We start from the raw sequence: 25,722 nt of genomic DNA on the forward strand, positions 1-25,722 counted from the left end.
GGATGTGCAGTTTTGCAAATGCAGGAGGGATGCACCTTAGACATGCGGGGTGACTTGGACAAGAGGGAGTTTTGGGCAATACATCTCACCTGAGTGGGGTTGTCTGATACATGGCGGGGGTACAGGTCCACATCACAAGTTGGTCGCCCATGGTACAGCAGGGGAACTGTCGTGTCTCTTCACATCCACGCAACTTGGGAAGGATACTCCGCAAGACCTGTGGAAGAGAATAATATGAGGTTCCAGCTATTGGTAATAGTGTCACCCTGGTATGGAAAAGACGAGGTACAAGCAACACTTTGACACAAGCAGGTTACAGCGGCCTTTGTCCCAAATGCAACCCTCCGCCACTTGAGAAACTACACATCCAAGCATGCCCTAACACAGCGTAAGCATTGGTGTTTCAGGGCATGATTGGATGTGCAGTTTTACAAATGCCGGAGGAATGCACCTTAGACATGCCGGGGTGACTTGGACAAGAGAGAGTTTTGGGCAATACATCTCACCTGAGGGGGGTTGTCTGCTACATGGCGGAGGTTCAGGTCCACATCACAAGTAGGTTGCCCATGGTAGAGTGGGATAAACGGGTCCAATATTTGCGGCAACCCAACAACAGGAAAAAACAGGGGGTAACAGGTCGTCAACAGGACGAAACTTGGAAAACAGGCCTGGGAAGGTGCGTCAACAGGACGTAAAACTCTGAAATACATAAATAAACATTTTTTTTAGAATATTACAATCTCAGTTTACACGATAATACAAATGTTATAAGTATACTCAAAGGCAGTGGAAAAAAAGCTTTGGATCAATGTCCGTCGGGAATCATCTCCTTCGTCCATACCCACCGGTAGAGCAGAAGAACGGTTCCCGCGTCGGAAAGCACTGCGACGAAGAGTCACCGGCAAACGGTTTGCGACACATATGTTGTGTAAAATACAACATGCATTTACCATGCCGCAAACCTTCGCCGGTGAGTAAAAAAAAGAGCACCACCGGAAGTGTCTGAACATCTAAACCGGCTTTTAAGTACACCGAAGGCACGCTCAGTTACTCCCCTCGATGCTTTGTGTGTCTCTTGGTAACGTTTTTCTGCTCTACCAACAGGATTAGACAATGGGGTCAAGAGCCACGATTTGTTGGGATAACACGCATCGCCTATGGAAATGAAAAAAATGGTGGGTAATATAAAAAATAAAAATAAAAAATAAAATAAAATAAAAACAATTAAAATAAATACCTAACAGCCAGCCACACGGCATGTTTCCTGTTTCGAAATTCTCAAACAGCGATGACTGGCTTAGGATGAAGGAGTCGTGAGACGATCCAGGAAATCCCACAAAAATATTCAAAAATTTCATGTTGACATCACAGACCGCCTGTATATTCATGGAATGGAAATGTTTTTGGTTCCGAAAACATTCTTCCGAATTCCGTGGCAGTCTGATCTGCACATGGGTACAGTCAATCGCGCCCAGAACATTGGGAAAATTGTGTTTGGTGAAAAAGCCTAATTTGATCTCACGACATCCGCTGTCCGTATCTGGAAATGTGATGAACTGGATCGTCAATTTGCGGAAAGCCCTAATGACCTGGGTTATACAGCGCGACAGTGTCGACTGTGAAAAACCGCATGTTTGAGACAAAGTAGGCTGTAATGTGCCTGACGCCAAAAAATGTAACGTAGCCAGCAGTTTCTGGAAACCGCTGACTGCGCGATTGGTCTGTGCCCGAGGTTCCAGGTCGGCCTCCAACAGAGCGTACAGCGAATATATGTTGCGAGTCGATAAGCGATAATTTTGAATCACCTCGAACTCGCTGAGATCCTCCAGTTCACGCCTAGTGCGATACTGGCGTGGACGTGGAAAAGAAACACGCAATACTGACTCACCCAATGCAGATATTTGCTGACTTTGATCCTGATGTTCACCAGGCCTTTCTTCCTCCATGCTTGCAGCCAGCATGAACATCACAATCTGGTCAGAAAAAGGCTCCATTATTGTAGTCAGTACAAAAATAGGATATAAATGTGTTAAAACGCAGGGATTGTCCTAAAAAAACGATTCCACAAGAGAGCTCACTGTAATGGCTCCTTCTCCCTGAAGTCTCAAACCCGGGGAGTGAGGATAGAGGAGGGGCTTTGCAGAAGTGTATCCTGGTTAAAACTGTGGAATCATGTGTACATTTTCCTCAGCAGAATGAAGAAAAAAATATTATTTTTAAAAATCAATTAAATAATACTTGTGAGTTGAAAAAAGACAAACCAAGTAGATAATCCCTTCAAATATAAATAGATATGCTATTAGCAATCCAAAAAGCAAAAAAAAAAATGTTACATTTTTTTTATTAGATCCCGCCAGCAAAGTGAGGCGGAATGAAATTTACGAAATTGCTGTCGAAAAGCACTGTTGTCGAATCGACATTTTTCAATTGATATACTTTTGTCGAAAAGCCATATTTTGACCATTGCAGACATGTCGAATTTTGAAAATGTCGATTTGCAAAAAGTCGAATCTGAAACGGCAGGTATTTTGATGAAAAGTACTGTATTGCATTGTCAAATCCAATTCGACATGTTTTTTTTGTCGAAAATGCCCCGTTTTTCGACTTTTGCGGCAATTCGACCGCAATTGCATATACCCATATATCAACATTCTGAAAACATACAATCGGAGGATAGATCAAAGGCGATAACAAAAATAAAAAATATAAGTATACGTCACTTATATGGTATGGAGTCCTTCTCAAAATTGCCACTCTTTTGATCATCTCACAAATTCCAGATATTAAACATGTAAAAAAGAGAAAATACACAAACATAGGTGGTATTGCTTAATGCAAATGTTTTAAACAGCCCGTGAATGTCCAGAAAGAGAAGCTATAAAGTGCCGGACCAATTTTGATAGAAGATGAGGATAGTATCTCGCCACCACTTCACTATATTTGTGGACGTACCGAAACTCACATAAAAATTGGCAGGAACAGGTGTGTAAAGGTATCTTTAACACTATATCCCACGTGATATAAAGCAGAAAGCAGACTGCTGCGGATAGCGTACCCCACTCACTTGTATAGGGGGGTTAGTCCCACGTATCAAGGTATCTTTAAACCAGGATGAGAAATGATGTGAAAAATAATTCAACAGGTTTATTCATAAAAAGTCCATAAAATGACAATCTGATGCTTTTCTATGACACTTCCACTCTCCAGTTTGTACATTAACATGCAGGTCAGATGAAATAGACAAAAACTGATGCAATCTGGTTTTACACCAGTACTGTCATGCGGGGCACACTTCTAAAGTGGTATCCCATGAAAAGAACAGAATGTCAAAAAAAAAGAATTTACTTACCGATAATTCTATTTCTCGTAGTCCGTAGTGGATGCTGGGGACTCCGTCAGGACCATGGGGGAATAGCGGGCTCCGCAGGAGACAGGGCACATCTAAAAAGCTTTTTAGGTCACATGGTGTGTACTGGCTCCTCCCCCCATGACCCTCCTCCAAGCCTCAGTTAGGTACTGTGCCCGGACGAGCGTACACAATAAGGAAGGATCTTGAATCCCGGGTAAGACTCATACCAGCCACACCAATCACACCGTACAACTTGTGATCTGAACCCAGTTAACAGTATGATAACAAAACGAAGTAGCCTCCGAAAAGATGGCTCACAACAATAGTAATAACCCGATTTTTGTAACAATAACTATGTACAAGCATTGCAGACAATCCGCACTTGGGATGGGCGCCCAGCATCCACTACGGACTACGAGAAATAGAATTATCGGTAAGTAAATTCTTATTTTCTCTAACGTCCTAGTGGATGCTGGGGACTCCGTCAGGACCATGGGGATTATACCAAAGCTCCCAAACGGGCGGGAGAGTGCGGATGACTCTGCAGCACCGAATGAGAGAACTCCAGGTCCTCCTTAGCCAGAGTATCAAAATTTGTAAAATTTTACAAACGTGTTCTCCCCTGACTACGTAGCTGCTCGGCAAAGTTGTAATGCCGAGACTCCTCGGGCAGCCGCCCAGGATGAGCCCACCTTCCTTGTGGAATGGGCATCTACATATTTCGTCTGTGGCAGGCCTGCCACAGAATGTGCAAGCTGAATTGTACTACAAATCCAGCGTGCAATAGACTGCTTAGAAGCATGAGCACCCAGCTTGTTGGGTGTATACAGTATAAACAGCAAGTCAGACTTTCTGACTCCAGCCGTCCTAACTATATATATATATATATATTTTTTAGGGCCCTGACCACGTCTAGTAACTTGGAGTCCTCCAAGTCCCTAGTAGCCGCAGGCACCACAAGAGGTTGTTTCAGGTGAAAACGCTGACACCCCTTTATGAAGAAACTGGAGACGAGTCCCAGTTCTGTCCTGTTCAAATGGAAAATTTTAATATGGGCTTTTGTAAGACAAAGCCGCCCATTCTGACAATCGCCTGGCCGAGGCCAGGGCTAACAACATGGTCACTTCCCATGTGAGATATTTGTCAACAGCATGGTCACTTTCCATGTGAGATATTTCAAATCCACAGATTTGAGCGGTTCAAACCAATATGATTTTAAGAAATCCCAACACTATGTTGAGATCTCACGGTGACCCTAGGGGCACAAAAAAGCTGTATATGCAATACATCCTTTACAATCTGGACTTCAGGAACTGAAGTCAATTCTTTCTGGAAGAAAATCTACAGGGCCGAAATTTAAATGTTAATGAACCCCAATTTGAGGTCCAAAACACTCCTGTTTTCAGGAAGTGTAGAAATCGACCTAGTTGAATTTCCGTCGTGGAGCCTTCCTGGCCTCACCCACGCAACATATTTTCACCACATGTGGTGATGACGTTGTGCGGTCACCTCCTTCCTGGCTTTGACCAAGGTAGGTATGACCTCTTATGGAATGCCTTTTCCCCTCAGGATCCGGCATTCAACCGCCATGCCGTCAAACGCAGCCGCGGTAAGTCTTGGAATAGACATGGTACTTGCTGAATCAAGTCCCTTCTTAGCTCCCCAGGCCCTTAGTCCTCTGTGAGCATTTCTTGAAGTTCCGGGTACCAAGTCCCTCTTGGCCAATCCGGAGCCACTAGTATAGTTCATACTCCTCTATGTCTTATAATTCTCAATACCCTGGTTATGAGAAACAGAGGAGGGAACACATACACAGACTGGTACACCCACGGTGTTACCAGAACATCCACAGCTATCGCCTGAAGGTCTCATGACCTGGCAGAATACCTGTCCCGTTTTTTGTTCGGGCGGGACGCCATCATGTCCACCTTTGGTCTTTGCCAACGGTCCACAATCATGTTGAAAAACTTCCCTATGAAGTTTCCACTCTCCCGGGTGGAGGTCATGCCTGCTGAGGAAGTCTGCTTCCCAGTCGTCCACTCCCGGAAAGAACACTGCTGACAGTGCTATCACATGATTTTCCGCCTAGCGAAAAATCCTTGCAGTTTTCACTGCCCTCCTGCTTCTTGTGCCGCCCTTCTGTTTACGTGGGCGACTGCCGTGATGTTATCCCACTGGATCAATACCGGCTGACCTTGAAGCAGAGGTCTAGCTAAGTTTAGAGCATTATAAATTTGCTCTAAGCTTATTTATGCGGAGAGAATTCTCCAGACTTAATCACACTTCCCTGGAAATTTTTTCCCTGTGTGACTGTTCCCCAGCCTCTCAGGCTGGCCTCCGTGGTCACCGGCATCCAATCCTGAATGCCGAATCTGCGGCCCTCTAGAAGATGAGCACTCTGTAATCACCACAGGAGAGACACCCTTTTCCTTGGATATAGGGTTATCCGCTGATGCATCTGAGGATGCGATCCGGACCATTTGTCCAGCAGATCCCACTGAAGAGTTCTTGCGGGAAATCTGCCGAATGGAATTGCTTCGTAATAAGCCACCATTTTTACCAGGACTCTTGTGCAATGATGCACTGACACTTTTCCTGGTTTTAGGAGGATCCCGATTAGCTCGGATAACTCCCTGGTTTTCTCCACTGGGAGAAACACGTTTTTCTGGACTGTGTCCAGAATCTTCCCTAGGAACAGTAGACGTGTCGTCGGAAAAAGCTGCGATTTTGGAATATTTAGAATCCACTCGTGCTGTCGTAGAACTACTTAAGATAGTGCTACTCCGACCTCCAACTGTTCTCTGGACCTTGCCCTTATCAGGAAAGCGTCCATGTTTCTTTTAAGAAAAATCCTCATTCCGGCCATTACCTTGGTAAAGACCCGGGGCGCCGTGGACAATCCAAACGGCAGCGTCTGAACTGATAGTGACAGTTCTGTACCAGGAACCTGAAGTACCCTTGGTGAGAAGGGCAAATTTGGACCTGTAGGTAAACGTCCCTGATATCCAGTGACATCATATCGTCCCCTTCTTCCTGGTTCGCTATCACTGCTCCGAGTGACTCCATCTTGATTTGAACGCTTGTATGTAAGTGTTCAAATATTTCAGATCTCACCGAGCCGGTTGGCTTCAGTACCACAATATAGTGTGGAATACTACCCCCTTCCTTGTTGTAAAAAGGGTACTTTGATTATCACCTGCTGGGAATACAGCCTGTGAATTGTGTGAGGGGGAGACGTCTCGAATTTCCAATGTACACCTGGGATATTACATGTAGGATCCCGGAGTTCCCTTGCGAGTGTTGCTGAAACTCTTGAGATGACCCCCTACCGCACCTGAGTCCGCTTGTACGGCCCCAGCGTTATGCTGCGGACTTGGCAGAAGCCGTGAGGAGCTTCTGTTCCTGGGAATGAGCTGCTTGCTGCAGTCTTCTTCCCTTTCCTCTCCCCCTGGGCAGATATGACTGGCCTTCGCCCGCCTGCCCGTATGGGGACGAAAGGACTGAGACTGAAAAGACTGTGTCCTTTTCTGCCAATATGTGACTCGGGGTAACAAAAGGTGGATTTTTCAGCTGTTGCCATGGCCACCAGGTCCAATGGACCGCCCCTTTATACGGCAATACTTCCATATGCCGTCTGGAATCTGCCTCACCTGACCACTGTCGTGTCTTCGTCTGGCAGATATGTACATCACATTTACTCTTGATGCCAGAATGCAAATATGCCTCTGCGCATCACACATATATAGAAATGCATCCTTAAAATGCTCTATAGACAATAAAATCCTGTCCCTGTCAAGGGTATCAAAATTTTCAGTCAGGAAATCCGACCAAGCCCCCTCAGCGCTGCACATCCAGGCTGAGGCGATTGCTGGTCGTAGTATAACACCAGTATGTGTGTATATACTGTTATGATATTTTCCAGCTTCCTATCAGCTGGCTCCTTGAGGGCGGCCGTATCTGGAAACGGTAACGCCATGTTTTTTTATAAGCGTGTGAGCGCCTTGTCCACCCTAAGGTGTGTTTTCCAACTCGCCCTTACTACTGGCGGGAAAAAGGGTATACCGCCCATAACTTTCTGTCGGAGGAACCCCACGTATCATCACACACTTCATTTAATTTATCTGATTCAGGCAAAACTACAAGTAGTTTATTCCCACCCTACAAAATACCCTTATTTGTGGTACTTGTGGTATCAGAAATACGTAACACCTCCTTCATTGCCCTTAACATGTAACTTGTGGCCCTAAAGGAAAAATACGTTTGTTTCTTCACCGTCGACACTGGGGTCAGTGTCCGTGTCAGTGTCTGTCGACCGACTGAGGTAAATGGGCGTTTTTACAAGCCCCTGACGGTGTCTGAGACGCCTGGACCGATACTAATTTGTCCGCCGGCTGTCTCATGTCGTCAACCGGCTTGCAGCGTGTTGACATTATCACGTAATTCCATAAGTAAGCCATCCATTCTGGTGTCGACTCCCTAGAGAGTGACATCACCATTACAGGCAATTTTCTCCGTCTCCTCACCAACATTTTCCTCATACATGTCGACACACACGTACCGACCTACAGCACACACATACAGGGAATGCTCTGATAGAGGACAGGACCCACTAGCCCTTTGGGGAGACAGAGGGAGAGTTTGCCAGCACACACCAAAAGCGCCATAATGTATATAACAACCCTAGAAGGTGTTGTTTCTATATATGGGCTCTTAATATATAATTATATCGCCAATTTATGCCCCCCTTCTCTTTAACCCTGTTTCTGTAGTGCAGGGGAGAGTGGGAGCCTTCCTCACCAGCGGAGCTGGTCAGGAAAATGGCGCTGAGTGCTGAGGAGAATAAGCTCCGCCCCTTTCACGGCGGGCTTTTCTCCCGGTTATTAGGAAAACTGGCCTGGGTTAAATACATACATATAGCCTTAATGGCTATATGTGATGTATTTATTTGCCAAATAGGTATTTATATTGCTGCCCAGGGCGCCCCCAGCAGCGCCCTGCACCCTCCGTGACCGTGTCAGTGAGCCGTGTAGCAACAATGGCGCACAGCTGCAGTGCTGTGTGCTACCTCTCTGAAGACTGTGAAGTCTTCTGCCGCCTGTTTCCGGACCTCCGTTCCGCCGTCTTTCTTCAGCGTCTGTAAGGGGGGTCGGCGGCGCGGCTCCGGGACGAACCCCAGGCTGACCTGTGTTCCGACTCCCTCTGGAGCTCAGTGTCCAGTAGCCTAAAACTTCAATCCTCCTGCACGCAGGTGAGTTGCAAGTCTCTCCCCTAAGTCCCTCGTTGCAGTGATCCTGTCGCCAGCAGGAATCACTGATTAGAAACCTAAAAAAAAAAACTTTACTAAACAGCTCCTTAAGAGAGCCATCCAGTTTGCACCCTTCTCGGACGGGCACAAAAACCTAACTGAGGCTTGGAGGAGGGTCATGGGGGGAGGAGCCAGTACACACCATGTGACCTAAAAAGCTTTTTAGATGTGCCCTGTCTCCTGCGGAGCCCGCTATTCCCCCATGGTCCTGACGGAGTCCCCAGCATCCACTAGGACGTTAGAGAAATGAAAGTCAAAAACTCGCTGCCTGGTATCACTAACGGCGTTTCGACCAACTTGGGTCTTTTTCAAGGTGTGGGTCCGGGCAGTGAGGATACAGATATTAATAATACTATACAGGAAATGGTGTTACACTGAAGCATGATGGGTAACGATTTTCAAAAAACTTACAAAATAGAAACAAAAACACTTGGTGCATTCTTACACCAGTGAAATTCCGCTTCCTTAATGTATGTCAAACTCATATCCAGACATGCAAGGTACCCTTTTAATTATCCAGCTGACAGCAGTCCGAATGACGAACGCCATACGTTTCATCATGCGTTCCACCTAAACGGAAGTGGAACGCCGTGCGTCCACGTTGTGTTCCACCTAAACGGAAGTGGAACGCCGTGCGTTCCACGTTGCGTTCCATTTACCGGAAGTTGATTTACGGCACTTCCTTATGCCTGTTTATGATCCACAATCCTCCTAAAACTTTTTTCAGTGATCAAAACTTAAACTCACCACAGTCTATTCTTTGTTAGTTGTTTATATATATATGTGAATCGCTTTTTGAACTTCATATACAAAGTATGGTATTCTCAAGATAGCTTGCGTTCCACATAACCGGAAGTAGAAAATATAGTGTTCTATAGGATATTCCACTATCCCAGAAGTATCCTCCCGGTGCTTGATTTATATTTTATCAACTCAATATTACCAGAAGTGCAAAAGGAGGAATCAATATTGTTCGTACCATCTTATTTTAAAGTTCATCTACAAATGGAGAAATTCAATAATTAGTACAATACCTAAAATACAATTCCTCCCGCATACATGGTTATATAATTTAAAATACCACCATATATTTATGATGGATAAGAAAATTTTAAAATTAAAAAAAATGTGAAAATTAAATTAATTTAGCTTGTCTTGATATTATCCAGAATGTTAAGGTATGTGCAGAATTATATGCATCAAAGAAAAACTGAGATGGCCTTGCTTAAATGAACCACTTAAGTTTAAAATCGGAATTCAGACCCAGAGGAATGAGGGTATTTAATTTGAATATACAATGCATCTCTGCCTTGGCCAAATTACCTTCTATATCTCTATCTCTCCAGTTAGACCTTACTTGCTGAATTCCCAAAAAAATAACTATTTTTGACGTGGAGCATTTATGTATCTTTAGAAAATGTTCTGATAATGTGTGTGTTGTCACGCCCTTTTTGATATTACGTAAGTGCTCTGCTATACGAGTTTTCAGAGCTCTGCCTGTACGTCCTACATACAGTAGACCACATCCACATTTGATCAGATAAACAACATTAGTTGTATGGCACGTTAATGAAATCTGATTTCATAATGAGTATCATTTACTGTGAATGAAATTATTTTTTATGTTTCCGATGGTATGGTTCTGCAAGGTATACATGTTCCGCACCTGTGAAAACCTTTAGTGCGTATAGGATTGAAAGAGTCAAACGGTATTGCACTTTTAACTAGATGATTTTTTAGATTGTTGCTTTTTCTGTAAATAAACCTTGGTTTATCGGGGATTATCTCCTTAAAAATCGGATCTCTTAGCAGGAGATGCCAGTGATTTTTGATAATATGTTCTTGTTTCTTATAATCAGCCCTAAAACCTGATATAAAGGCCCATTCAGTGTTACTATTGGATATTTCCGATTTGTTTCTAGTTTTTTGTAATAGTTTCTTTCGTTCTATCTTGGCTACTTCTTCTTCAGCTTTTTCGACGGTTTCTTTTTTATATCCCTTGGAAATAAATTTTCTTTTCATCACATCTTTTTATTCTTCATAATTTTGATGTTCACTGCAGTTTCTTTTGAGCCTTAAAAACTGCCCTTTGGGGATTCCCCTTAGCCAATGTGGATGATGTTGGCTAGAAAAGGGAATTAGACTATTGCAATCAGTGGGTTTGGTATAACCTTTAGTATGAATATTGTTATCCTTGATGTAAATTGTAAGATCTAAAAAATTCATCTGTTCTTGACTTATAGTGAAGTTGAGTTTAATATTTAACTCATTAGAGTTCAAGTTGGTACAGAATGTATCTAAATCTTGACGATCTCCTTTCCATATAAAAATTATATCATCGATGTATCGATGCCATGTCACCAAGTTCACGCCGGCTTGCATGTTGTTCCAAACTGCATCTTCCTCCCACCAGGACATGAAGAGGTTTGCATAGCTCGGCACGAACTTGGTGCCCATGACTGTACCAACTTTCTGGAGAAAATAATCCCCGTTAAAGAAAAAATAATTATTCTCCAAAATAAATTGGATGCTGTCCAAAATGAATTCTATCTTATCTGAAATCATGTCCGATCTCTCTAAATGCCACCTTACAGCCTTCAAACCATCTTGGTGGCTAATGATTGTATAGAGTGAGGTAACATCAGCCGTTGCCATAAAGGAACTGCTTTCCCATCTTATCTCTTCCAACCTCTGGATGGTGTCGGTGGTATCTTTTAGATGGGATTTTCCTTTTATTACAAATGGTTGAAGATGATAATCAATCATTTCTGAAAGGTTGGTAGTCAGACTTCCCGGACCTGAAATTATGAGACGTCCAGGAGGTTTTTCAGGGTCCTTGTGAATTTTCGGAAGGGTGTAAATAGTTGGAGTTTTGGGATGTTCAATATTTAAAAAATTGTACTCCTTCTTAGTTAAAATACCTTTCTCAAAATACTTAGTGATAAGTTTAGAATAATTACTTTTAATTCTTATGGATGGATCAGATTTAAGCTTTTGATAAGTACCATTGGTATTCAACTGTGTTGTTATTTCCTTGATATAGTCTTCCTTATCTTGTATCGTGATTCCCCCACCCTTATCACAGGGTTTACTTATGATATTAGTATCATCTTTCAAGGATTTGATGGCTGACCTCTCTTTCCTGGTTATTTACTGAGAATGACTGTATTGCTTATCCTTGGTAGATTTCATCTTATGCACATCTTCTAGGACTGATTTGGTGAAGCTTTCAACCATACAGCCTCTGACATGAGATGGAAAAAAAAGTGGATTTTTTCCTAAAAGGAGTTGTTTCTTCTACCTCCTCTAAATTTACACAGTTGAATACCAATGGTACTTATCAAAAGCTTAAATCTGATCCATCCATAAGAATTAAAAGTAATTATTCTAAACTTATCACTAAGTATTTTGAGTAAGGTATTTTAACTAAGAAGGAGTACAATTTTTTAAATATTGAACATCCCAAAACTCCAACTATTTACACCCTTCCAAAAATTCACAAGGACCCTGAAAAACCTCCTGGACGTCCCATAATTTCAGGTCCAGGAAGTCTGACTACCAACCTTTCAGAAATGATTGATTATCATCTACAACCATTTGTAATAAAAGGAAAATCCCATCTAAAAGATACCACCGACACCATCCAGAGGTTGGAAGAGATAAGATGGGAAAGCAGTTCCTTTATGGCAACGGCTGATGTTACCTCACTCTATACAATCATTAGCCACCAAGATGGTTTGAAGGCTGTAAGGTGGCATTTAGAGAGATCGGACATGATTTCAGATAAGATAGAATTCATTTTGGACAGCATCCAATTTATTTTGGAGAATAATTATTTTTTTTTTAACGGGGATTATTTTCTCCAGAAAGTTGGTACAGCCATGGGCACCTAGTTCGCGCCGAGCTATGCAAACCTCTTCATGTCCTGGTGGGAGGAAGATGCCGTTTGGAACAACATGCAAGCCGGCGCGAACTTAGTGACATGGCATTGATACATTGATGATATAATTTTTATATGGAAAGGAGATCGTCAAGATTTAGATACATTCTGTACCAACTTGAACTCTAATGAGTTAAATATTAAACTCAACTTCACTATAAGTCAAGAACAGATGAATTTTTTAGATCTTACAATTTACATCAAGGATAACAATATTCATACTAAAGGTTATACCAAACCCACTGATTGCAATAGTCTAATTCCCTTTTCTAACCAACATCATCCGCATTGGGTAAGGGGAATCCCCAAAGGGCAGTTTTTAAGGCTCAAAAGAAACTGCAGTGAACATCAAAATTATGAAGAACAAAAAGATGTGATGAAAAGAAAATGTATTTCCAAGGGATATAAAAAAGAAAACGTCGAAAAAGCTGAAGAAGAAGTAGCCAAGATAGAACGAAAGAAACTATTACAAAAAACTAGAAACAAATCGGAAATATCCAATAGTAACACTGAATGGGCCTTTATATCAGGTTTTGGGGCTGATTATAAGAAACAAGAACGTATTATCAAAAATCACTGGCATCTCCTGCTAAGAGATCCGATTTTGAAGGAGATAATCCCCGATAAACCAAGGTTTATTTACAGAAAAAGCAACAATCTAAAAAATAATTTCGTTAAAAGTGCAATACCGTTTGACTCTTTCAATCCTATACGCACTAAAGGTTTTCACAGGTGCGGAACATGTATACCTTGCAGAACCATACCATCAGAAACATCAAAAATCATTTCATTCACAGTAAATGATACTCATTATGAAATCAGAGATTTCATAACGTGCCATACAACTAATGTTGTTTATCTGATCAAATGTGAATGTGGTCTACTGTATGTAGGACGTACAGGCAGAGCTCTGAAAACTCATATAGCAGAGCACTTACGTAATATCAAAAAAGGCGTGACAACGCACACATTATCAGAACATTTTCTAAAGATACATAAATGCTCCACGTCAAAAATAGTTATTTTTGGGGGAATTCAGCAAGTAAGGTCTAACTGGAGAGATAGAGATATAGAAGGTAATTTGGCCAAGGCAGAGATGCATTGGATATTCAAATTAAATACCCTCATTCCTCTGGATCTGAATTCCGATTTTGAACTTAAGTGGTTCATTTAAGCAAGGCCATCTCAGTTTTTCTTTGATGCATATAATTCTGCACATACCTTAACATTCTGGGTAATATCAAGACAAGCTAAATTAATTTAATTTTCAAATTTTTTTAATTTTTACATTTTCTTATCCATCATAAATATATGGTGGTATTTTAAATTATATGTATGCGGGAGGAATTGTATTTTAGGTATTGTACTAATTATCGAATTTCTCCATTTGTAGATGAACTTTAAAATAAGATGGTACGAACAATATTGATTCCTCCTTTTGCACTTCTGGTAATATTGAGTTGATAAAATATAAATCAAGCACTGGGAGGATACTTCCGGGATAGTGGAATATCCTATAGAACACTATATTTTCTACTGCCGGTTATGTGGAACGCAAGCTATCTTGAGAATACCATACTTTGTATATGAAGTTCAAAAAGCGATTCACATATATATATAAACAACTAACAAAGAATAGACTGTGGTGAGTTTAAGTTTTGATCAGTGAAAAGACTTTTAGGAGGATTGTGGATCATAAACAGGCATAAGGAAGTGCCGTAAATCAACTTCCGGTAAATGGAACGCAACGTGGAACGCACGGCGTTCCACTTCCGTTTAGGTGGAACGCATGATGAAACGCATGGCGTTCGTCATTCGGACTGCTGTCAGCTGGATAATTAAAAGGGTACCTTGCATGTCTGGATATGAGTTTGACATACATTAAGGAAGCGGAATTTCACTGGTATAAGAATGCACCAAGTGTTTTTGTTTCTATTTTGTACGTTTTTTTGAAAATTGTTACCCATCATGCTTCAGTGTAACACCATTTCCTGTATAGTATTATAAATATCTGTATCCTCACTGCCCGGACTCACACCTTGAAAAAGACCCAAGTTGGTCGAAACGCCGTTGGTGCTACCAGGCAGTGAGTTTTTTACTTTCATTTTTGACATTCTGTTCTTTTCATGGAATACCACTTTAGAAGTGTGCCCCGCATGACAGTACTGGTGTAAAACCGGATTGCATCAGTTTTTGTCTATTTCATCTGACCTGCATGTTAATGTACAAACTGGAGAGTGGAAGTGTCATAGAAAAGCATCAGATTGTCATTTTATGGACTTTTTATGAATAAACCTGTTGAATAATTTTTTACATCATATCTGATCCTGGTTTAAAGATACCTTGATACGTGGGACTAACCCCCCTATACAAGTGAGTGGGGTACGCTATCCGCAACAGTCTCCTTTCTGCTTTATATCACGTGGGATATAGTGTTAAAGATACCTTTACACACCTGTTCCTGCCAATTTTTATGTGTTCGGTACGTCCACAAATATAGTGAAGTGGTGGCGAGATACTATCCTCATCTTCTATCAAAATTGGTCCGGCACTTTATAGCTTCTCTTTCTGGACATTCACGGGCTGTTTAAAACATTTGCATTAAGCAATACCACCTATGTTTGTGTATTTTCTCTTTTTTACATGTTTAATATCTGGAATTTGTGAGACGATCAAAAGAGTGGCAATTTTGAGAAGGACTCCATACCATATAAGTGACGTATACTTATATTTTTTATTCTTGTTATCGCCTTTGATCTATCCTCCGATTGTATGTTTTCATGATATTGTTTTGATCTGTTATTTGGGCGGATTTGTTGAAGATTTAGATTGGGCTGACAACTTTTGCGCCAGAATTTACACTACTGTTTTTTCTTCTATATCAACATTCTGTTGGAGATTTTTAAGGGCTTCCTTTTCAGCATTTTTTAGATTGGCTTTTCCAGTATGGTTCAACTCATGGTCGCAAAGGTCTTTTTTTACGAGGTCATAAACCACATTAATGTGGTTGCCTTTTGACTCTAATGGATAATAGCTGGATTTCTTCTTTAGGCCAGATTTTGGTGGTAGATCTTGGTGAACTTCAATCGTCTTTTCTTTCTTATTTAAGTGTCTCTTTAGCGTCAAGGATCTTATGAATTTATTTAAGTCGATGAATAGCTCAAACCTATTCGTGTTGTTAGAAGGGGCAAATTTGAAACCTTTTCTAAGTAGTGATGCCTCCGCCGCCGTCAGCTGATGCTTTGATAAATTGAATATTCTGGATTGAGTGAGTTCTAATTGTTCAGGAATTGTTTTTTGGAGATTGCTCCTCCCGCTGCCTCGAGTGCCTCTTCGTCTGGGTGGCTTCTTTTTTGAGGTGAAGTCTGTTTGAATCTCTCCCTGAAGAAGGATGTTCTCTGGGATTTTGCTGTCTCGATCACTAGGTCCGGCGATAAAAAATAGGAGTCGCTATTCGAATCTGCTCTTTGTAGAGCGGAAAACCTGTTTCTTGTTAAGAGCCTGTTTATTGGAGATGGATTATAAATGTCTCTTTGTGGTCTCACGTATGTAAACTTTTCTTTATGTTGACGTGGTGTTGGAATCCATCTTTTCTGTTCCCCATATCTAGTGTGTTTCACTACTGGTCTAACGTTGTTTCTACTCCAATTTAGATTATATAGGAAGACAAAAAGTCTGAAGGATATTTTAGCACCCAGCCTATTCAGACAAAAAACTAAACCCACAAACACAATTAAGTGTCACGGATGCTATAAATGTGGTGGATGTAATATCTGCAAGTTCGTACATGCAAAAAGGAAACTATTTGATAACCACGACCATTCTAAAGAATATAAGATAAAAGACTTTATAAACTGCAACTCAAATATGGTCATATATATACTGGAATGCACATGTAGGATGAAATATGTGGGGAAGACCAAAAGGACCCTCAAATTGCGCATCCAGGAGCATGTGCGAAACATTAAAAATAAAATTACCACACATGCCATATATAGACACTTCATTGAAAGCCATAACTGCAACCTGGACGATTTTTCATTTAAAGCTATAGAGTTAGTAAAACTAGGAGAGAGGGGAGGAGACATCCTTAAGAAACTTTCTAAAAGAGATGTTTTGGATTTTTGAGTTGGGTACCCTCTCCCCCTTGGGCTTTAATGAATCTTTTGAGATTGCACCTTTCTTATGAATTTCCTACAAAACTTTTATGAATTAGAATGGCCGTCTACATGCATTTTATTTATCCTTTTTTACTTATATTTTACTTTTTGCACTAATGTCACTTTACTCACACAGTCACTTTATATATTCCTATATATTCCTATATATTTCTTATATATTTTACCTTTTTTATGATTGTCACATATGTATAAAATAATACTCATTGAGATTTCCATATTAGCACAGATCACAGAATCAATTGGAATCATCACTTCAGCTGCTTATATATCACTTATACAGGACTACCTCAATTAATGGACCACCAAAGGATTTATAATATCAATGAATCTTATTTAAGATTGGACCAGTACTTTTCTGACATCCTAACAGATGAACTTTGCATACAAAATAATATTTAATTAATTTGCTACACATCCCGAGTCCACAACAACGACTAACTCTTCGTGACCGGAAGTCCTCTTGCGCTCCACGGCCCCACTTCCGCGTTCCATGACCTACAGGAAGTGCGTTCCATTGAGCTGACAGGAAGCACGGTGTGCGGGTCAGCAGTGTATAGCGCACAGGAACGCTTGGAAATGTGATCCCTGGCTGACTTCCTTTTAGCTAAAGCCTGTTTATATGTTAAGACACTAGTAGCCATATACTTATATGTTACTCCATTGTTGCACTTATATTGGTTTTAACACATTCGCCGCTTCCGGAGCCGGAAGTGACATCAATTACATATCACAAATGCGTTTTAAGAAAGTTGCTCTAGTTTTTAACATTAGATTGACATTTTGCAATTAAGCTATAACCCCCCTGTTCTCTATCTTTCTCTTCTCTCCATTACAAATTAAAGAGTTTTTGTATGTATTGCTAATCACTTCCTGTCAGCTGATGACAGGAAGTGAGGTCATTTTATTTGTTCCACATTGCTAATCACTTCCTGTCAGCTGATGACAGGAAGTGAGGTCATGTTGTTTGCTCCACATTGCTAATCACTTCCTGTCAGCTGATGACAGGAAGTGAGGTCATGTTGTTCCACATTGCTAATCACTTCCTGTCAGCTGATGACAGAAAGTGAGGTCATGGTGTTTGTTCCGTATTCCTAATCACTTCCTGTCAGCTGATGACAGGAAGTGAGGTCATGTTGTTTGTTCCACATGTCTCCACCATCTTAAGTGCCAGAGGTATAAATACATCTAAATGCCTCTGGGACATTATCCCCTTGATGAAGTCCTTTGCATTGGGACGAAACGCGTCGGGAGTTACCCTGGACCCTCTTTTGATGGACAGATAAGCTTTTATATCTATTGTTTCTTGTACGTGTGATACCTGCTCGTTTTAAACCGTGGTTTAATTTATGTACTAAAGTAAATGTGAAGGGAGATATCCTGAACCCTATTTTTATGGACAGATAAGCTTCTATATCATTTGTTTCTTGTACGTGCGATACCTGCTCATTTTAAACCGTGGATATATTTTATGTACTTTTTTTTTTTTAATTCAACAATTTTTATTAGATTTTTTATAGAAAAACAAGAACAGGGAAGACCTTCATGATATAGACAAACCAAAAAACGGAGAAAAACCGGTATAGTTACAGTGTTTCAACATAAGGTATTTTTAAGTCACATCAGTGAAATCAACAAATACATACATAGTCGGTAGCTGTAAGCTTGGGTAAGAGGCAAAAGATGGACAATCTTAATCTACATGAGGTCTAGAAAATGATGAAGACAGTACCGGTGTGCGTCTCAACATAAGAAATCATCATATACCTAAGGCCAAGCACCCAGTTCTACCTGAGGATTTACAGAACATCAATATACCCGAGAGGTCAGTAAAGAAGACAGACAGGAGGAGGGGGGGGGGGGGGAGGGGGAACAAATGGGGAAGACAATACAAGTATAATCAGCTCATGAATGAGTGGCGTCCAAAGACATCTTAAGTAAGACTAGTGAAAAGGCATTTCAGGCATGTTTAGCCACTCTAACCAAAGAGAAGGTTCAGTACCTATATGGCATCAGACTGAACATACAGCGTGGGGTATTAAAATTAATATATTTACATTTCTAGGAAAAGAACAGGAGATCTCAAAGGAACAGTATATGGGCCTAAGTTGTCAAGAGGCTCTATCGATTTGTCTATATAGGTACCACGTTGTGGTCTCAAAAAGTTTATAGATGAACGTTTGAATATCCGGGTCTAGAGTATCAATATACCTTTCCCACTTCCTGGCAAACCGCCTGACCCCTAATTCAATATCAGGAAGAGTAGCACGCCTCTCAAAATAAATAATCCGGAGGGTCATGTGTTTCACAGCCATCAAAGAAGGGGCAGACGGTTTGATCCAATTGTTAAGAATTTGTTTCTTGGCTATTGTTAGGATAACAGAGAGTACCGGAACAATGTCCCTATCTTCAGGCCCAAGAGACCACTCCCTAAAATCAAGTAACAAACACGCCTTCGGGCGTTTTATTAACCGTAAGTTAAATACTGTGTTGAGATAAGCAACCACCTTTTACCAAAACGTAGATATTTTTCGGCAAGACCACATATTGTGGTACAAGGTGGCACTCTGCACAGTACATTTGATGCAGCAGCCAGTGTCGTCTGGGACCATGTGTACCCTCTGATTAGGTGCTATATATGCCCTTTGGAGCGTCTTCAAGTGTACCTCTTGCAAAGAGGCAGAGTGTAAGAACCTAAAAGTGGGTAAAATGTTATCTAGCAATTCAGCGCTCGATCCCATATTGGGGATATCTCTGGACCACGAGGACAACGCAGGGTCCCAGAGCCGGTCCCTATATGAGACCCTAAAGGTGTTTCTGAAGTAGCTGAGATGGTAAGGACAATCTTTAGTGAGCACCATTAAGGTGCGCAGCGGGTCTGTGGTAGCCTCAGAAATCATAGGATGAGACTGGGATTGAGCAAAATGTCTAGCCTGCAGGTACATAAAAAATTCTCGGTGGGAAATACCAAATTTTGTCTGGATATCAGAGAAAGAAAGCACTACGTTGCCTCCTGGGTCGTATATGTCTCTAATAGCTGCGATCCCCTTTTCTCTCCAGCTCAAAAAATGTGTGTTATCAAGGCCAGGAAGGAAACATGGGTTACCCCAAAACGTAGTGTGAAGAGAGGTGTCAGGTTTTCTCTGTGCTTTGGTGTGTGGCCTGCCATGCTCGATATGTATGCCAAAATAAAATATTATGTTTTATCCCAGATGGGAGACGGGAGTTTGGGGTGTGTAAGAGTGCAGCAGGGGATAAAGGATGGAATATGGCCAGTTCAAGTGTCAGGTTCGTAAATACTGATCTGCCCCAAAGCCAGTCTGTGATATACCTGTACATTGCTGCTCTGCTAAATAGGACAGGATCCGGGATTCCCATACCTCCCTCTTCACGTAATAGCTGTAATCTAGCGTAGGGGACCCTTGGTCATTTTCCGGCCCATAGAAATCTAGTGAAACATTGTTTAAGGAAAAGGACATCTTTCTCAACGAGGGCAATAGGGAGCATAAGCAGAAAATAAGCAATCTTGGGAAAGATCACAGATTTAATAACTTCTGCGCGACCCATAAGAGATAGGGGCAGAGACGCCCAATCAGTAAGTATTTTAGACACTTTGGACAAAATAGGCCCAAAATTAATCGCATATAGATCCGGGAGGGAAGTAGGGATCTGAACTCCTAAATATTTAAGACTATCTCGGGTCACTGGAAATCGGGACAGGACCGGGTGTAATGGAAAGAGGGAAGAGTCTCCTGAAAGGAGAAGAAGCTCGGATTTAGATATATTAATCTTGTATCCCGCAAAGGAACCAAATTGTTCAATCAGGGAGACAATCGCAGGGATGGACGTATCCGGGTGAGAAATAAATAGAAGCATGTCGTCGGCATACAGTGATAATTTTACCGTGGTGTCCATGATTTTTATGCCTGTAAAGTCGGAAGAATTTCTCAGGGAAACAGCTAAGGGTTCTAAAGCTAAGGCAAACAATAAAGGTGACAAGGGGCAGCCCTGTCGTGTGCCACTCTGGATAAGGAAAGGGGAAGAGAGAATATTATTCCCTAAAACTTGAGTGGAGGGAGATTCATAAAGCCGGAAAATAAGAGAGACAAAGTCTTCAGGTGCACCAAAGCGATGGAGCGTTTCATACAAATGGTCCCAAGTGACCAGGTCGAACGCCTTTTCGGCATCAATGGATAATAGTACATTAGTGTCAGTGGGCTTGGAGAGCTGGAAGGCCTGCATAACATATTATATTGGGTGGGTTTTTTTGAGATCTGCACTGGACCAGATTGTACATTACTTGATAGGAAAATATATAATACCAATGAAAATTCTAATTGCAATTTAGACCAACATAGAGCTGCCAATTTCGCCTCAAAAGGCTTTTGGGGCAGAACAAAGGTTGGTGGTGCTCCCGGACATTTTTTGCAGAAAGAGCTATTAAGGGTGGTTTTGCAAAGAAGCAAAAGAAAGGGCTGTTTGATATGTCTCTCTGGGGCACACTTTATTAAATTGATTTAATGACGAGGTTATGAAACGATGGAATGTATATGAAATATTAAAACGTAACTTTTATTTTATTCTACAGACGAAAAAGTTTAATTAATTATATGAGAAAAACATTGCTGTGTAAAACAGCGAAGTAGGTTAAAACAAGTATTAAATAGCATATATAGAAGATGATATAGTAATAATATGTCACTCGCCTATTGAAAGTAGGTGACAGAAAATTTGTCTGCACACCCTCTGGATTCTAAGCGAGTATTATTGTTGTTAGACATATGTCCACTGCGAAAATGAAAATTCTTGTTATCTCTATGAATTTATGATTGAAAATACACATGTATATTTCATATAAGAGATACAAGAAAAACAAACCGGCTTTTTTATTACCGGACTCCTTTAAGAATGGTCAACTGTACTGCGTATTCTGCAATGTTAGCTGGCAAGTGAGTTCTGCTGGTCAATGAAAGGTATATACCTTAATGGGACTACAGTACCCAGTATTCCCAGAGGGTCACCCTTTCTGGTACTGACCGGGCCCAGTGCTGCTTGGCTTCCAAGATCAGACGAGATCGGGCAGATCCAGCATGGTATGACTGTAGAAGATATGGTAGATACCTCTCAGCATGGAGAATGGATGATATTTAAAGCAAAATGCGATTCCGTGAAAAAATGTTGAATTGACAATCGCCAATTAACAATGGCCAATTAATGGCCCTAAGGGAAAACTCCCGTGGTTCTCAAGGAAAAACCAAGATGTGGAGAGATTGTTCACTGATGAAATCCTCCACGTTGCAATTATAATAGAGAACACATGCAGGAATCACCTCAAACAAATTAAGTGAGGCAATTGGAACACTGGTATGACAAAAGTTAATTGATTTGATGGAATTCTAATAAACAATCATGCGAAATACCATAAGCTGAATCTTGTATCAGGATTGACATGAATTGTTGTGTGGAGCTGTCTAGGCAGCACCCTGTTTCATTGTAACAAGATGTAGTTATGTTTAAATAGTTTCCACAGAATTGCTAAATATGAAATGGATATTGCTTTGTGTAACTATGTAACAACACCCTTAAGATACACTGCTAGGGCTGCGAAGGCAGCTGACTGTTCATTCATAAAAACATTTCGACATAAGATGTAGCAAAAAGGTGTCTGGGCAGCACTGTGTCTAAATGAAGACAAATACTATTGTTTTAAACACACCACATAAGTTGCAAAAAGCAGCTGTCTTCTAACACTGCAAGATGCGAATAATTGTCACGGTAACACAATGCCGACAGATGTGTTTGTTTTTAAATAGACCACATAGGCTGCAAAAAGCAGCTGACTTCTATCAAATGATGTCACAATAATTTGTCACAATAACGGATTGCTAAGGAAACTGCAGAAATGCTGGCTCTAGTCTCAACATAAAATCTTTTGAGAACTTCAGATTTAGAACCAGCAAAAAACAATGTGAAAACAGCTGATTACAAATAAATTGCTTTAAGTAACCAATTATTTTTAACAGTAATTTGTCACAATAACCGATTGCTGAGAAAACTGCAGAGATGCTGACTCTAGTCTCAACATAAAAATTTTTGAGAAATTCAGATTTGAAACCAGCAAAAAACAATGTGAGAACAGCTGATGTTCTATTTACAAATAAATTGCATAAAGTATCCAATTATTTTAACAGAATAATCACAGTTATAATCACAGTTAGTGAGGACAGAGTATTTGTAAATAGGCACTATTCTAATAAATAAATGAGTGAAAGCTCTCCTGCCAACGGAGTGCCTGAGTTCAAGAGTAATTGCCTGGCTAAATTAGAGGAATTTAATGATCAGAGTAATATTAATAAATTGTTAAGATAATTAAACACTTAATTATAGCACCAATAGGATGATGGCTAACAATACGAATCCCTGTTTTAAATAAGTGCCATGTGCCTGTGCACCGTTTACAAAGTTTAGATATTCGCACTCAGTGACACTTATAAAGGATGGTTACCATGCGAAGGGTAAATAACCTGTATGGGTGTGAATTAGTCAGGGAAACATCAGGCAATTTAGTATTACTGGCTAAATATTGCCAGGGAGACAATCCGTGCTTTGTGCACAGGGTGGGGGCAGCTTTTTCCCTTGAGAGTGCGCTGGGCACACAGGGAGAGAGCTGACCTGGAGAGCTTTAAGTCCGCTGCATAGAGCGGTGTTATACTTGCGGCATACGCTGGAAGGAGTCCGCCCGTCGGAGCCCCGTTGCCGAGGTCCCGGAAGTCGGGTGCCGGACCGGAAGTGAAGCGCGTTTCGCTGGGAGGAGCTTGTTCACTGGATCGTCTGATCTGTGAGCCCTCCGTGTGAGTCTCTTAACGGACACTGCAACCAATTTCCTTACTCATAAACTTGATTGACTTGTTAGTGAACCTATGGATAGCCAGAATCCGAGCCACTGTTGTGGTGGCATGTTGGATTTCTAATTATTAAAGGTGCAGAGACATTGGGACTATTGAATGTAATTAGACTCAATTGCAAGGCTGGTGTGAGTTATCTTAAGCCTTAGCAATGAAATGGTTAAGTTAAGTAAGTGACCAATAAGAGAGAATGTAAGAGGAATGCTGTTACAATTATACTATGTTATAATAAAACAATATAGGTGTAAAGCTTATTTAATATGAGAATGCTTATGTGGAGCTTCCCTGTGAGGTATGGGTGATAATAATAGGGGATACATGATGCCTGATCATGATGGTAATTAGTGATGAATAATTAAAAAGATGTAAAAAATGAGAAACATTTTGAATAAAGAAATATAAAAATAAAACAGTGTAAAAAGATACATATATAAAAATATGAAAGATGAAAAAATTGTTATTATGAACGGTGTAAGAAAAAAGTAAATAAATAAATAAAAATTTTAATAAAAAAATTAATTAATAATAATAATAAAATAATAATAAATGAATGCAAATTGAATAAGAAAAATGTGAAAAATATGAAAATTGTGAGGGTTATAAAGTATTAATTGTGAATGGGTAGCTGAGGGAAGGAAAGAGGGCGAGATTGTTACTGAGCATTATTGGTGTGTGATGATGGGGATAGTGTTGGATTGATAGAAAAGAAAAAAAAACAAAAAACTTGTTATGTTTGAAGATGTGAAGATGGTGCTGTTGTGTGATGGAGAGAAGAGAGTGAATGAAATGCGGGGGGGGAGGGGGAAAGGGGGGGAGGGGAAGGGGGGAAGGAGGTGCGAGTGTGGGGGGGGGCGCAGGGGGGCAGGGTGGACAGTTTATGTAGCGTGTGGAAAGGTTGTGGATTAGAGATGGAAAAAGGTGGTGGGGGGCGACGGGGCAAGGGGGGAGGGGGAAGGAGAAAGGGAGGGGAAGAGAGGAAAGTGTGTGTGTGTGGGGGGGGAGGGGGAGGGGTTTGTTTAATAAATGGGGGAGAAGGAAAGAAGATGAAAGGTGTTGACTGAAAAATAAGAATGTGATTAGATGTTGGGTTGGTGCAAGGTGAGTGGAACCAATGTGAGTGAATGAAGGGTTAAAAAGTGTGGAATGGAGAGGAAAAGAAAACAGAGTGTGGGGTGATGGCTGAAAATTGATGTGATGTATGTTGGTGGGAATAATGTGTTGGGTGAAAAATTGGAGGTGATGTGTTATTTTACACTGGGCCGTGAATTGAAGTATTTGATAAAGGAAGTGAGGGGAAAGAGGGGGTGAGTGATGAAAACAGGATAGCAGAAAGAAATTGGGAAAACGAAGAAGCTGGATTGACAATTAATTGCAAGAATTGTTACTCAAGAAAAACACTATAGTTGATAATGTTCGTTAAGGCCATTGGGAGCTACTGTTCCGAGTTTAAATGTCCATTCGCTTTCCTTCTTTAGCAGGGTTTTAGTTATGTTGCCACCTCTAATGCCTAATTTGATTTGTTGTAGACCAAATATTTTAAGGTCCTTGGGTGAGCCTGCATGGTGTTGAAGGAAGTGTTTGGCCACTGTGGTCAGCTGTTTAAATTTTTGTGAGTCTGTTTTGGCATTTCTCACTGATCCAATGTGCTCAAGAGCCCTTTGCTTCAGCATGCGGGTAGTCATACCCACATATTTTTTGTCACAAGGACAAGTGAGACAATAGACCACATTGGAGCTTTTACAGTTGAAATAATTTGTGATTTTTATTCTGTTGTTGAATTTATCGATTATGTCTGGACTTCTGGAAATGTGAGAGCAAACTTTGCATTCTCCACAGGGATAGGTCCCCGTGATGGAGAGATTTCTTGTCGGTTGTGATGTATAGTGACTTTGAACTAGCTGATCTGACAAATTGGGCGAGCGTTTCCAGCTCATATCAACGGTGTTATTTAGTCTTGTTGCTAGGTCGCTATCAGAAAGTAGTACTGGCCAATGTCTTTGGATGATTCCTTTGATGTCTTTCCATTCTTCACAAAATGTGCCTAC

The 25,722-nt window shown here is 40.9% G+C and overlaps 1 pseudogene; it reads right to left on the reverse strand.

Annotated features, from left to right (window-relative positions):
- Positions 1–21,760: 21,760 nt before the first annotated feature.
- LOC134967253 (5S ribosomal RNA) lies at positions 21,761–21,879 on the reverse strand (annotated as a pseudogene).
- Between the last annotated feature and the right edge of the window lie 3,843 nt (positions 21,880–25,722).

This window comes from Pseudophryne corroboree, chromosome 10, assembly GCF_028390025.1.
Source record: "Pseudophryne corroboree isolate aPseCor3 chromosome 10, aPseCor3.hap2, whole genome shotgun sequence".
Classification (NCBI taxonomy): Eukaryota; Metazoa; Chordata; class Amphibia; order Anura; family Myobatrachidae; genus Pseudophryne; species Pseudophryne corroboree.